Here is a 12,428-nt window from a genome sequence, read left to right as displayed (position 1 = left end):
ATGCTCAGCAGCTCCAGAAGCACGACCAATGGCCAGGAATCATGGGGGTTGTAGTTCGGAAACCTGCAGAGGGCTAAAGGTCCCCCACACCTGCGTTAGACCAAGTCAGAGCAAAGTGGTCTGCTGGAACTCTCCAGGGTACTGAAGCTCAAGCCTGACCAAGCCACTCTCAAATATCTGTTCCGTGCATGAAAGTGTTGTGGCTCCTTGTAATGTCAGGGAGCTGCGAGGGACAAACTGGGGACTTAAACTTGATGCGCAGATGCCCTGCCTGTGGACCCACAGAACCTGCAGGTTGGAGAGTTTGCCTTATCAGTTAAGCCCACTCAGGTCCTAGAAAGAGCCTGCCCATCCAACCTAGCAGGGTAGGAAGGACAGCACGGTGGGCAAAGAGGCCAGGTTATGAGACAAGCTGGAAGGTGGGTGACCAAAATGACCCAGAGGCTGGAAACCAAACCTTATGAGGAACGGTGGAAGGAGCTGGGTATGTTTCGCCTGGAAAGGGGAGACTGAGATGCGAAAAGATCGCTGTCTTACAATATCTAAAGGGCTGCCACACGGAAGACGGAGCAAGCTTGCTTTCTTCCACTCCAGAGGGCAGGATCCAAACCAACAGATTCAAATTACAAGAAAATAGATTATGGCTGAACATTAGGAAGAACTTTCTGAGGGTCAAGAGCTTGTTTGACAGCGGGACAGACTCCCTCTGAAGGCGGTGGACTCTGCTTCTCTGGAGGTTTTTAAACTGAGGTTTGGTGGCTACCTGTCAGGGATTTTTCAGCTGTGACTTCAGGGGTGGGACTAGATGACCCTATGATTCTCTTTAAAAAGGCTGCTCAGCCCTGCTGTTAATATAAGCACAAAACCATCAGCTGTGGATCTCCCAGCACCGGGCGCAATCTAGATTTTGCGCAGCCTGATCTTGTGCAGCCTTGCTAGGAATGCTTGCCACCAAAACATTTTGGGTGGCCTGGAACGCTGGGACATCTCGCAGGCCCTGCCCTGGGTGCAACGTGCATTTTGACCGAAGAGCCGAGAGGGGAAAGAACCCCTTATCTTCTGACTTGGCTCATTTATCCTGCGTGCAGATGAAATCAAGAAGGCACAGCCTGAGCTCAGCATCACACTATGGCACTGTTAACAGTGGTAGGATCTGACAAGATTAAACCTTTTAATCGTTGGCAAAGGCCTGTGGAATGCTCTGCCACTAGAAATTTAGCCTTCTGTGCCAACTTTTATATGCCTGCTGAAAACTATGCAGGGAAGTGAAGAATACACCCTTCCACAAATGTTAACTGATTTCTGATTTTAAGTGTGTGTGCATTTATATCTATATCTATCTATCTATCTATCTATCATCTATCTATCTATCTCATAGCTGCCAAGTTTTCCCTTTTCTCGCGAGGAAGCCTATTCAGCATAAGGGAAAATCCCTGTAAAAAAGGGATAACTTGGCAGCTATGATCTATCTATCTATCTAATCTATTTATAGTTTTTATTGTATGATTTCATACACAACTGTTGTAAACCACTCTGGGTTTTGTTTTTGTTTTTTACGAACAGCGGCATATATTAAAACAACAACAACAGCAATCCGAAGAAAATAAGGATGGTTAAATTTATATCCTGCCCTCCCTCCCTCCCTCCCTCCCCAAAGGAGCCCAAAATGTTTTGTTTTTTTAGGAGGGAAGTCTCAATACTTTATTATATAACGCTACTTTATTTCCAACAATTCAGTATTTCTTTTGTGTATATTTCAGATGGAGAAAGATAACTGTGATGCATTTAAAAACCAATAAAGATTAAAACGCAAAAGAAATTTTTTTTGGGGGGGGGGAGAGAGACACACACACAAAATGTTTTTAAGAGTCACAAAACTACACTTCCCAGAGTGGTTTAACAACCAGTCTTTCTTCCCAGGAAACTCTGGGGAATTGTAGCTCCGGGAGAGGAATTGGGGGTCGGGCACGATCCCCTAACAACTCTCAGCATCCTTAAGTAAACCTGCACTTCCCAAGATTTTGAAGGCGCGGCTATTTCAAGTAGGATCGTAGTGCTTTTAACTGTCTGGGGGGGGGTCCTCCTTTCGGTGCCAATTGCCTTGGCTTATTTTGCGCGCACAAATGGGGCGCCCCCCCCTCCTCCAATTTGTCACCATCTGCTTGGCAATCCTTCCTGGGCGACAGATTGCATCTCTCTCCCACCCCCCCACCCCGCCCGCAACCCGGAGGCGTCCCTATCCGGGCTTCTTAGCCTGCTGTGAGCGCCGGCATTAGCAGAGTCTCACAGGTTATAATCCGCGCAAAAGACAGATTAGAAACCAGCCCGTGTGTCTCCAATCCAGCATCAAGTTGCGCTCACTTCGCGCCACCCCTGGCCAAGCAGCTTAGTGTGACGAGCGCCAGGAAAGCTCCTTTAAGACCGGTGTGTGCGCGCGCGCAGGGATATTGGCCATGGCATGATGCCCAGCCCAATAATAAACTGAAAAGGCAGGTTTTGCAAGTTCAGATCTATATATAAGATCCATACAGAACGCAGGAATCATAGAATCAAAGAGTTGGAAGAGACCACAAGGGACATCCAGTCCAACCCCCTGCCGAGCAGGAAACACCATCAAAGCATTCTTGACATATGCCCGTCAAGCCTCTGCTTAAAGACCTCCAAAGGAGGAGACTCCACCACACTCCTTGGTAGCAAATTCCACTGCCGAACAGCTCTTACTGTCAGGAAGTTCTTCCTAATGTTTAGGTGGAATCTTCTTTCTTGTAGTTTGAATCCATTGCTCCGTGTCCGCTTCTCTGGAGCAGCAGAAAACCTTTCTCCCTCCTCTATATGACATCCTTTTATTATATATTTGAACATGGCTATCATATCACCTCTTAGCCTTCTCTTCTCCAGGCTAAACATACCCAGCTCCCTAAACTGGATGAGGCGAAGGACCCATCTAGTCGAGCAATTCTCTCCTCCTACGGTGTATATATATATCTATATGTATGTATGTATGTATGTATGTATGTATGCATGCATGCATGCATGCATGTACACGTACACACACACACACACACACAATTAAATTTTCTGTTTTACAATTCAAAATACTCATTTAAACACCCTTAAAATATCAATGACTTCCCTTCTTCTCTTTCCCTGGTCCATTTTGCATATCATGACTCCCTACATATTTTACAAAAACTGATAAACCAGGGGTCAGCAACCTTTTTCACCATCCCCCGTCCCTCAGACCATGTGGTGGGCTGGACTACCGGTATATTTTGGAAAGAAGAAAAAAAACGAACGAATTCCTATGCCCCACAAATAAAAGGACACATTTTACTCATGTAAAAACACGCCGATTCCCGGTCCGTCCGCGGGCCGGAGTGAGGTGGCGATTGGGCCGCATCTGGCCCACGGCCCTTAGGTTGCCTACCCCTGTAATAAACAATCCAGTATTCCACCACTGCATTCATCGAAACTTATTTACACTGCTGAATTTATCTTAATGCTGCTACGTTTTCAGGTGTACGCAGCCCGCCCACCCCCCATTCAATAAACGCTTCCAATTTTCTCAAAATGTATGTTCTTCTTGTTCTCTTGTTCTGTATGTTAAGTCTGCAAGCTGCACATATTTCATCTGCTTAAGTCGCCATTCTTCTTTAGTTGGGACCTCGCTCGTTTTCCATTTTTTCCTCCTCCGCAGTTTACAGCAACGGATATGCAGAAGCGGCTGCGTTTCTGCCTCACGGAGGGAAGAGCGTAGCCGTTGTGGCTTGTACCCATCGATAGGCTTCTCCCGCATTTAGTGTGTCCAACCCTCTTTGGAGACCATTCAAACTGGTGGCCATCCCTGCCTCCTGTGGGAGCGAGTTCCATAGTTTGTAGAAGAGGGATCCCAGGGTCATCCAGTCTGACCCCAGCAATGCAGGAATCTCAGCTGAAACAGTCTTTGAAAGATGGGCATCCAACCTGTGCTTCGAAACCTGCAGTGAAGGGAGAGTCCTCCACATTTCAAGGGAGCCTGTTCCACCGCCTCTCTCTCTTTTTAATATAAAGTTTTTATTTATACTTTTCAGGTTTATACATTTCATTAGTTTTACAATCATTTTAACATTACAAAGTTTGGTTTCCTTCCCCCCTTTCTGTGGTTCCTTAAATTTTATTTTCAATCAATCAAAATACTTTATTCAACGGATAGTCAGAAAGAAAAAAAAACATTTCTCAGTACAAATATATATATACTGTATATATTTAACTTTTTTAAAAAAATTTTTTAAAATATCTTCTGCATATCCAAATTCATTTTATTTGCTCATTTAATTATCTACTTTAAATACTCTTACAAAACTGCAGGTTGTTAACAATAATCCTGCCAATGTTTTTAATCTGTTTGCAATTTATCTGTAAATATTCAATAAACCATTTCCATTCTTTTATAAAGTTTGTTATCTCAATTTCTTATTCTTCCTGTTTCGCCATTTCTGCATATTCCCGTAAGTTTTTGTATCCATTCTTCCTTTGCTGGGACTTCTGCTTCTTTCCATTTTGGGGCAAGTAGCATTCTTGCCGCTGTAGACAAATAATTATTGTACACAAATAAATTTCTATACAATTTAGGTAGTTCTGTCCCTATAATTCCTAAAAGCAAAACTTCTGGCTCATATGTGCTGTGTGAAGAAGGGACTGGGGGTGGGCAGATGTGGAGGACTCCCTGGTCCTGAATGGGGTAACTGTGCCACTGAAGGACCAGGTGCGCAGCCTGGGAGTCATTTTGGACTCACAGCTGTCCATGGAGGCGCAGGTCAGTTCTGTGTCCAGGGCAGCTGTCCATCAGCTCCATCTGGTACGCAGGCTGAGACCCTCCCTGCCCGCAGACTGTCTCACCAGAGTGGTGCATGCTCTGGTTATCTACTGCTTGGACTACTGCAATGCGCTCTCTGTGGGGCTACCTTTGAAGGTGACTCAGAAACTACAACTAATCCAGAATGCAGCAGCTAGACTGGTGATTGGGAGTGGCCATCGAGACCATGTAACACCAGTCCTGAAAGACCTACATTGGCTCCTAGTACGTTTCCGAGCACAATTGAAAGTGTTGGTGCTGACCTTGAAAGTCCTAAATGCCCTCAGCCCAGTATACCTGAAGGAGCGTCTCCACCCCCATTGTTCTGCCCAGACACTGAGGTCCAGCTCCGAGGGCCTTCTGGCGGTTTCCTCACTGTGAGAAGTGAGGTTACAGGGCCTTCTCGGTGGTGGCGCCCTCCCTGTGGAACGCACTCCCATCAGATGTCAAGGAAATAAAAACTGCTACTTGACTTTTACAAGACATCTGAAGGCAGCTCTGTTTAGGGAAGTTTGTAATGTTTGATGTTTGTAGCGTGTTTTAATATTCCATTGGGCAACGCGGGTCAGAAGGTCGGCGGTTCGAACCCCCACGATGGGGTGAGCTCCTATTGCTCGGTCCCAGCTCCTGCCAACCTAGCAGTTCGAAAGCACTCCAAAAAGTGCAAGTAGATAAATAGGTACTGCTCCAGTGGGTAGGTAAACGGAATTTCCGTGCGCTGCTCTGGTCTGCCAGAAGTGGCTTAGTCATGCTGGCCACATGACCTGGAAGCTGTACGCTGGCTCCCTCAGCCAGTAAAGCGAGATGAGCGCTGCAACCCCAGAGTCGTCCGCGACTGGACCTAACTGTCAGGGGTCCCTTTACCATTTACCTTTAATATTTCATTGGGAATTTATTTTTATTATTACGGTATTATTATTATGGCAGGGGCTGAACAGTACCATCTTAGAAGGGGCATTTCGACAGTGGAACAGTCTGCCTCGGGAAGTTGTCAACTTTCCATTCTTGGAAGTTTTTAAGCAGAGGTTGGATAGCCATCTGTCATGAATGCTTTAGCTGAGGTTCCTACATTGCAGGGGGTTGGACTAGATGACCCTTGGGTCCCTTCCAACTCTATGATTCTATGATTCTGTAATTCGTAAGCCAAGAGGCCTCTGATCTCATCAGCTGCTGCAATTCATTGTGCATTCCAGTTCCAGGCTATGGGTGGTGTTTGCAAGTGTCCAGCCAGCAGGCAATACGGCCCAATGGTTAGAGAGACCACCAAACCCGTCCTTGCTCAGGCAAAACAAACCCAGACAAGTAAAAGGAGACAAAGCCAGGATTCGAGAGAAAAGAAATCTATTAGTGCAAAAAATTAACAGTTCTCTATTACAGTACAATATATGGAAAAAGAACATACAATTGATTCAATTTTTAGTCAACAACCAATCCTGAAGAATAGAAGAAATTCGAATGGAACTTTTTTTTGTTTTCTTTGTGTGTAAATTCTATTTAAAACAAAAAAACAAAAAACAAAAACATCCAGGGAAAGAGAAGGAATCTCTCTCTCTCTCCACCCCCCTCCCCCACAAGCCTGAAATTAGTGTTGGATACGAAACCTGGGTGCCTATTAATTATTTTAAAAATATGTATTAATATGAGAAAATGCTAAAGTCTCCCTACATAATCCTCAACCCTTCCTGAATTTATCTACCCTCAAAGCAAGGGTCCAAACAGTTGAAAAAGATGAAGAAGAAGAAGAAGAAGAAGAAGAAGAAGAAGAAGAAGAAGAAGAAGAAGAAGAAGAAGAAGAAGAAGAAGAAGAAGAAGAAGACAACGAAGAAGAAAGCGGTGGGTGAGTGGGGGGGAGAGAGAGCAAAAAGGAGAAAAGACGAAAAGGAACATTAAGAGGAGAAACTTCACAGCGGAGCAGAATCTGACCCAGGGTCCTATATCCACAGGACTCTCAATGCCATCTTAGGAAAAAAGATGATTTGGAGTTAGGGTGGTGGTGAAGCCTGCAAAATTATTGCAGGGAAGAGCGCATTCAAGAACTGAGAGGGGTAAATTTATCTCCGAAAGAAACGATTGCAGAAAAGGAAGCAAGTACGCAAATGTATGAACAAGCCACTGAACAAGTTTCTGAGGGATGGCAAGTTTGTTTGTTTTTGCAGGGAAGAAGAGAAATCTTTCGTTTCAGCCATTTCCCACCTCTCGAAAGAAAAGGCCAGCTATAAAAACATGTCTTAATGAACAAGATGCATTATTGGGGCAATTGATGCATAACTGAGATAACATGGGATTTGGGTTGGGGTGGGTTGGGGGTCCTTTGGGCAGGAGCGACGGGCAGCATCCAAAACCAGTTTCAAGCTGGTTTCAACAGCTCACAACCAAGAGACCCTGAGAGCAGCCTTTTTTTTGCAAAAGAGGAAGCAAGAATCCTTGGGCAGCATCTTCCTGGCTCTGCGTTCTTCCAAGGAGAATCCAGGAGTTAATTTAATTGCATGCACCCTTCATCTCACAAGGACACTGAGCCTTTCCCCGAGCTGTTTTGTGATTCCCACAAATCCTGAGGAGGAAGAGAGTCCATGACAGGTAAATATGGGGGTTAAGAGCCCCCCAAAATAACGTTTCAAGGCGGTGGAGACATGATGAAGAATGGGCCACCTCATATTGGGGCGACGGAAACCCTTTTATAATATAGAACTGCAACCAATTTGCAGCCACTCCTATATAGGGAGGCGCGAGTCCTCCCATTTCCCACCCATCAAATCCCCCCCCAAAAAACCTTTAATACATGAAGGCACCTTTTTATCCGTTGTTTTTCTCAGCGAAGCTAAGAAAACCAACACCTACGGTATCCCACCGCTTCTCACTTTGGCTTAAGTTCCTTAACTACAAACCGCGACAGGAGATTCTGCTCCATCTTTCTTCCTCAGGAATTCGTCACGGGTGGAGTTTTGGTAAAGAACATGGCGCTCGTTAGGCCGCGGTCGCCCCCAAAACGCCCGGAGTTTTAACCGGTTCCAAACCAGGAAAAGGAACCGAGGGGGTGGGGGGCAATAGCACTACCACGATGGGCCAGGACCAGTTGGTCTGCAAACTGGTGCAAAACCAGTGAGAACTGGTAGGAACGAAGACAGGAGGCACAGCAGAAGAAAATGGCTTCCTTCTCCCTGAGCTCATCAGAGCACACCAGAAAGAATCTAATGGCTTGGTAACATGCTAGAAAAAAAAAGAGACTTTGTCCAAGCTCAGAAGTTGTTTTTCCCAGAGTTGAAAGGGGTCAAGTAGAGGCTAGTCAATGTCTCCAGTCCCAAGAGCCACTGCCACTCTCACCCATCCCTCCTTCTGCATGCCCAACAGGTGTCACTTCCTAACTTCTCTCCTCCCGAGTTCGACCAGGAGAGGGGTGCCGAGGAAAGGCTAAAAGGAATGGGCTGATGGCCAGAGATCATGGGAGTTGCAGCCCAGCAACAACCAGCCACTGTTTCTCTCCTCCCTGATTTAAGGGGACGGCTGGCCGTTGTGGCTTGAGCTGGGTTGAGAGCAGGCCGCTGTTGCTGCTGCAAGGATTCCCGCCCGCCGGGAAACGCGAGGACAACTCGACGAGCAGCGATGGTTTGCAGTTAGCTCGGATCGGGTCAAGGAAGGGAAGTCGTTCCTCAACCCGACCCGTGGAAGACGACTGCGGGAGCAACAGCCGCACGGATGCCCTGTTCTCTCATCCGATCCATGCAACACATTTTGCGGACGGTCTGTTTTTTTGGGAAGATCTGGAAAGAGAATCCTGCACGAGGTGACGCGCCTGGAGATATCGGGCTGTAGCCAGTTCAGAGTACACCCAATGGAATAAACTGAGCCTCCGGTTCATCAACGAGGTTGCTCTGAGTAGGACTAACATGGGACGCAACCCATTGTGCCTTGGGTTGCAAAGGCCTTGTTGGACGTCGGTAGTAAGATCAACTGGAAGAGTTTAATAAACCAGTCTATGCAAATATTGACGCATCTGCCAAGGGCTGCTGAGCCATTTTGCATCCACCACTTGCAACCTCGGGCAACTGCGTGCCCAGAGCAGTTTCCAATGGATTCTGCTCCGCATCAATGGAAGCCAAGCCGATTGACATAGCTGGATTTTTCAGACGGCACAGAGTCATTACAAGTTGACTTTGACACAGTGAGACACTAGCTTCGCAAGCGCTGCATATCCGAATCACCCTGCCAAAATCCATGCTTTTTAAAAAATTGTTGGGGAAATCACTGAAGTATACAGCTATTGGCTTTAGGGGTTTTTTAAACAGCATGCGTGCTCAGGGCTGGTGAGGTCTTTCTTCTGGTCAAAAAGCAGGTACTGTAAGAGACACACCACCAGGTGATATTTGCCTCAATTTGGAAAAGGAGGATGTATGATGCGCAGGTGTCCTTAAACTCTGATCGCGTCCACATGGGTAGACATTTAAAGCACGTGGCTTCCCATGAAGAATCCTGGGAGTTGTAGTTTGTTAAGGGTACTAGGAACGACAGCCCCCCGAGCGATGAACTACAGTTTCCAGGATTCTTGTGCTTTCAATGCAGGGTGCGGATATGACCAGAAAAAAGAAACAAGCCTTAAACATATAATTTGGAAATGTGCTTTAAGGGTTACGTCTTAAGTTTTAATCTTTATTTCTGAAGGCAAATCCACGTTGTTGTTGTTTTGCTACCCGGACCTCCCACATACAATCACAGCCAAAAAAAAGCTAAAGTCCCAATGCACATAGATCTGATCCTGAGCATGGTTTGTTATGTTTAAACCCCCACCCCCCACCCCGCCCTTGTACCTTGGCTCCCTAACGCCTTGTGAGTCGAACGTTTTGGCTCCCGAATGCTGCAAACCCAGAAGTGGGTGTTCCTGTTTGTGAACGTTCTTTGGAACCCAAACATCTGGCGGGACTTCCGATTGGCTGCAGGAGCTTCCTGCAGCCAATTGGAAGCCGCGCCTTGGTTCCTGAACATTTTGCAAGCCGAACGGACTTCCGGAACGGATTCCGTACGACTTTCGAGGTACCACTGTATATATACCGGTACGTATAGGGGTTGTGTTCAATGTTAGTCCTACTCAAAGAATCTTACTTCGATACCACTGAAATTAATAAACATGGATAACTTTCGGTCCATTCATTTCAACGAGTCTACTCTGAGGAGGACCTAGCTGGCTACAAAGCAGGGTGCCCGGGATGCGACCTTCCCTGCCCAAATGTTGCCGAAACTTAAGCTGCCGCCATGGGGCTGGTGGGAACTGGGGTTCTTTTGGTTTCCAAAGCAGGTTGAAAAGTTGGGTCTCCACAAAAGAAGCTGGCAAGCTGTTTCTATTACTCTTCAGACAAGATCCAATGGTTGCGCCATTGGCTCCCGGGGCTGCATCAAACGTTAGCCCTCCTCAGAGGAAACCCACTGACATTTATGGACGTGGCTATCTTGGGTCCATTCATTTCAATGGGCTTACTCTGAGGAATACCATGGTGCGATGCAAACTTCCAAGGGAGCTTTGGAGATCAGTTTCCTGAAAAAGTACCGAGGGGTTAGCCATTCAAAGAAAACTATCCATACATGGATAAACCCCACTGGGCACGGTCAGTAGCTCTTTGTAACCAGAAAATTGGCTTCTCATCGTTCTTTGCATCTTCGGTTCAGAACAGCTTTAAACCGCCGGAGCTTAGGAAAATAACGAGAGAAGAAATATATCTATATATACTTAATCAACATTGGGGTTATTACACTCTTCATAAGTGGGTTGTTGTTGTATTTTTATAAAAAAAAATACAAGAATGGGGAGAAAAAAAAGTCACTGATTATATATTTGTTTTAAGCCCCCTCCCCGCAAAAAGTGCATTTTATATTATATATATATTTATATCTATCTATATATAGATATTTTTTCTGTACTCAATTTTCTGACTCCCCCTCCCCTAGCAAACCCCTTATCAAACATACAATCTCTGGAATGTCTTTCTCCCCCCCTGCCTAGATCGTTCTCTGTATAGCTAACGACGATGGCAACAGCAACAACAGCAGGAAGAAATTATTAAGCAAGGTGGGGCCCAAGACACCGGACGCAAGCTCTGCATTTACCTTTCGCATACCACAAGAGGTGGAGAAGCCGCGGCCCTTCTCAAGAGGATGCTGAACCAGGCAGTTCCCCTCCTCTTCCCTGAACATTTCCTGAAGCTGCTGGGGTTTTGAACCCAGCAAGGAGGGCCTTAGGGCCCCCCCACCTCTGGGTGCACCTGAACAATTGGGTGTCTAGAACAGGCATCCCCAAACTGCAGCCCTCCAGATGTTTTGGCCTACAACTCCCATGATCCCTAGCTAACAGGACCAGTGGTTGGGGAAGATGGGAACTGTAGTCCAAAACATCTGGAGGGCCGAAGGTTTTTTTTTTGGGGGGGGTGCCTGGTCTAGAAGAATGAACAAAAAACCTGCTTCCAGAATGACGTTTGAACTCTCCCTAGGTTGGGACACTCGTAAGTCATTCCACAAGCGGAGCAGCTTACGCTTGTGCAATTAAATGCCCCCCCCTCTCCTCTCCGCCACCCGGCATGCCCCCAAATTTGCTCTGTGGGTTCCTCCAACCATCTGGAGTGGATTGGGGGGGGATCTTGGGGGGCGCACACAGGGGGAGTAGAGAGAGGGGAAGTTCTGCTTCGCGAGCGGAAGCCGTTCCCGCTTGCGGAATGACTTCAGATGCAGTAGTTTCTGAGAAGCTTCAGAGAAGCATCTGGCCAATGCTCTCCAAAGGGTGAGAAAAGGGAGCTTTCAAGGGGGTATGGAACTAAATGCGGAAAAGCTAGCAAAGTGCTCTTACAAAGAACATTTTTTTTAAAAAAAAAACAGCACCCCCAACCCCCCCCCCAGCATCAACAAGAACACTCCGGGGTGCTCTTCTTAACTTAAATTAAAAATTTATAGACATTAAGTTGAAAATATAAATAGATCTATAGATTTCATTTTTAAATAGAGTCGGGCTGCCTGACCTGGAGAGAAGACGGGAAAGCAGCGCATTTATAGGGTAGCACTTAGAACTTGGGGGGGGGGTCGGCAAGAGGCTTTCGATATATGTCTCGCATCGCTGACGCGGAAGAATCATGGCAGGCCTTTCCCGACGACTTCGACTGAAGCCATGGGAGAAGAAGAGATGAATTAAGGCCAAATCAATTTTTTTTTGGAAGCATGGAAGATTCTCCAACCCACCCACCCTGCAACCTTAGCCACCGACGGCGGGGGGGGGGGGGGGGGGAACCCCACCCTCCATTTCTGTTCCGCTTCCTCAGTAAACCTAAGCAGCTATTCCATACAGCTCTTTATGAAATGTCTCAGGTGGAAAGCAAAGACTGGAGAGAATAATCAGGTCTAAAGTGAATAAAGAAGGAAGCCCCCCCCCCTTAAAGCAGACAATCCCTTTCCGTACATCAATTCACACACACACCCAATTAAAAAAACACACATATCTCAAGTCCCTGCCCTTTTCTTTTTTCTTTTTTGCAAACAGTCTCCAACTTTTCCTCTCTCTTTTTTTTAAAGTGCAACAGAACAATATTCCCCCATTGGATTCAACGGGTCAGCGTTAGTGCAA

This window comes from Zootoca vivipara, chromosome 6 (assembly GCF_965207765.1).
Source record: "Zootoca vivipara chromosome 6, rZooViv2.hap1.1, whole genome shotgun sequence".
NCBI classification, from domain to species: Eukaryota; Metazoa; Chordata; class Lepidosauria; order Squamata; family Lacertidae; genus Zootoca; species Zootoca vivipara.
The sequence above is the reverse complement of the archived record's forward strand: the minus strand, read 5'-3'. Positions refer to the sequence as shown.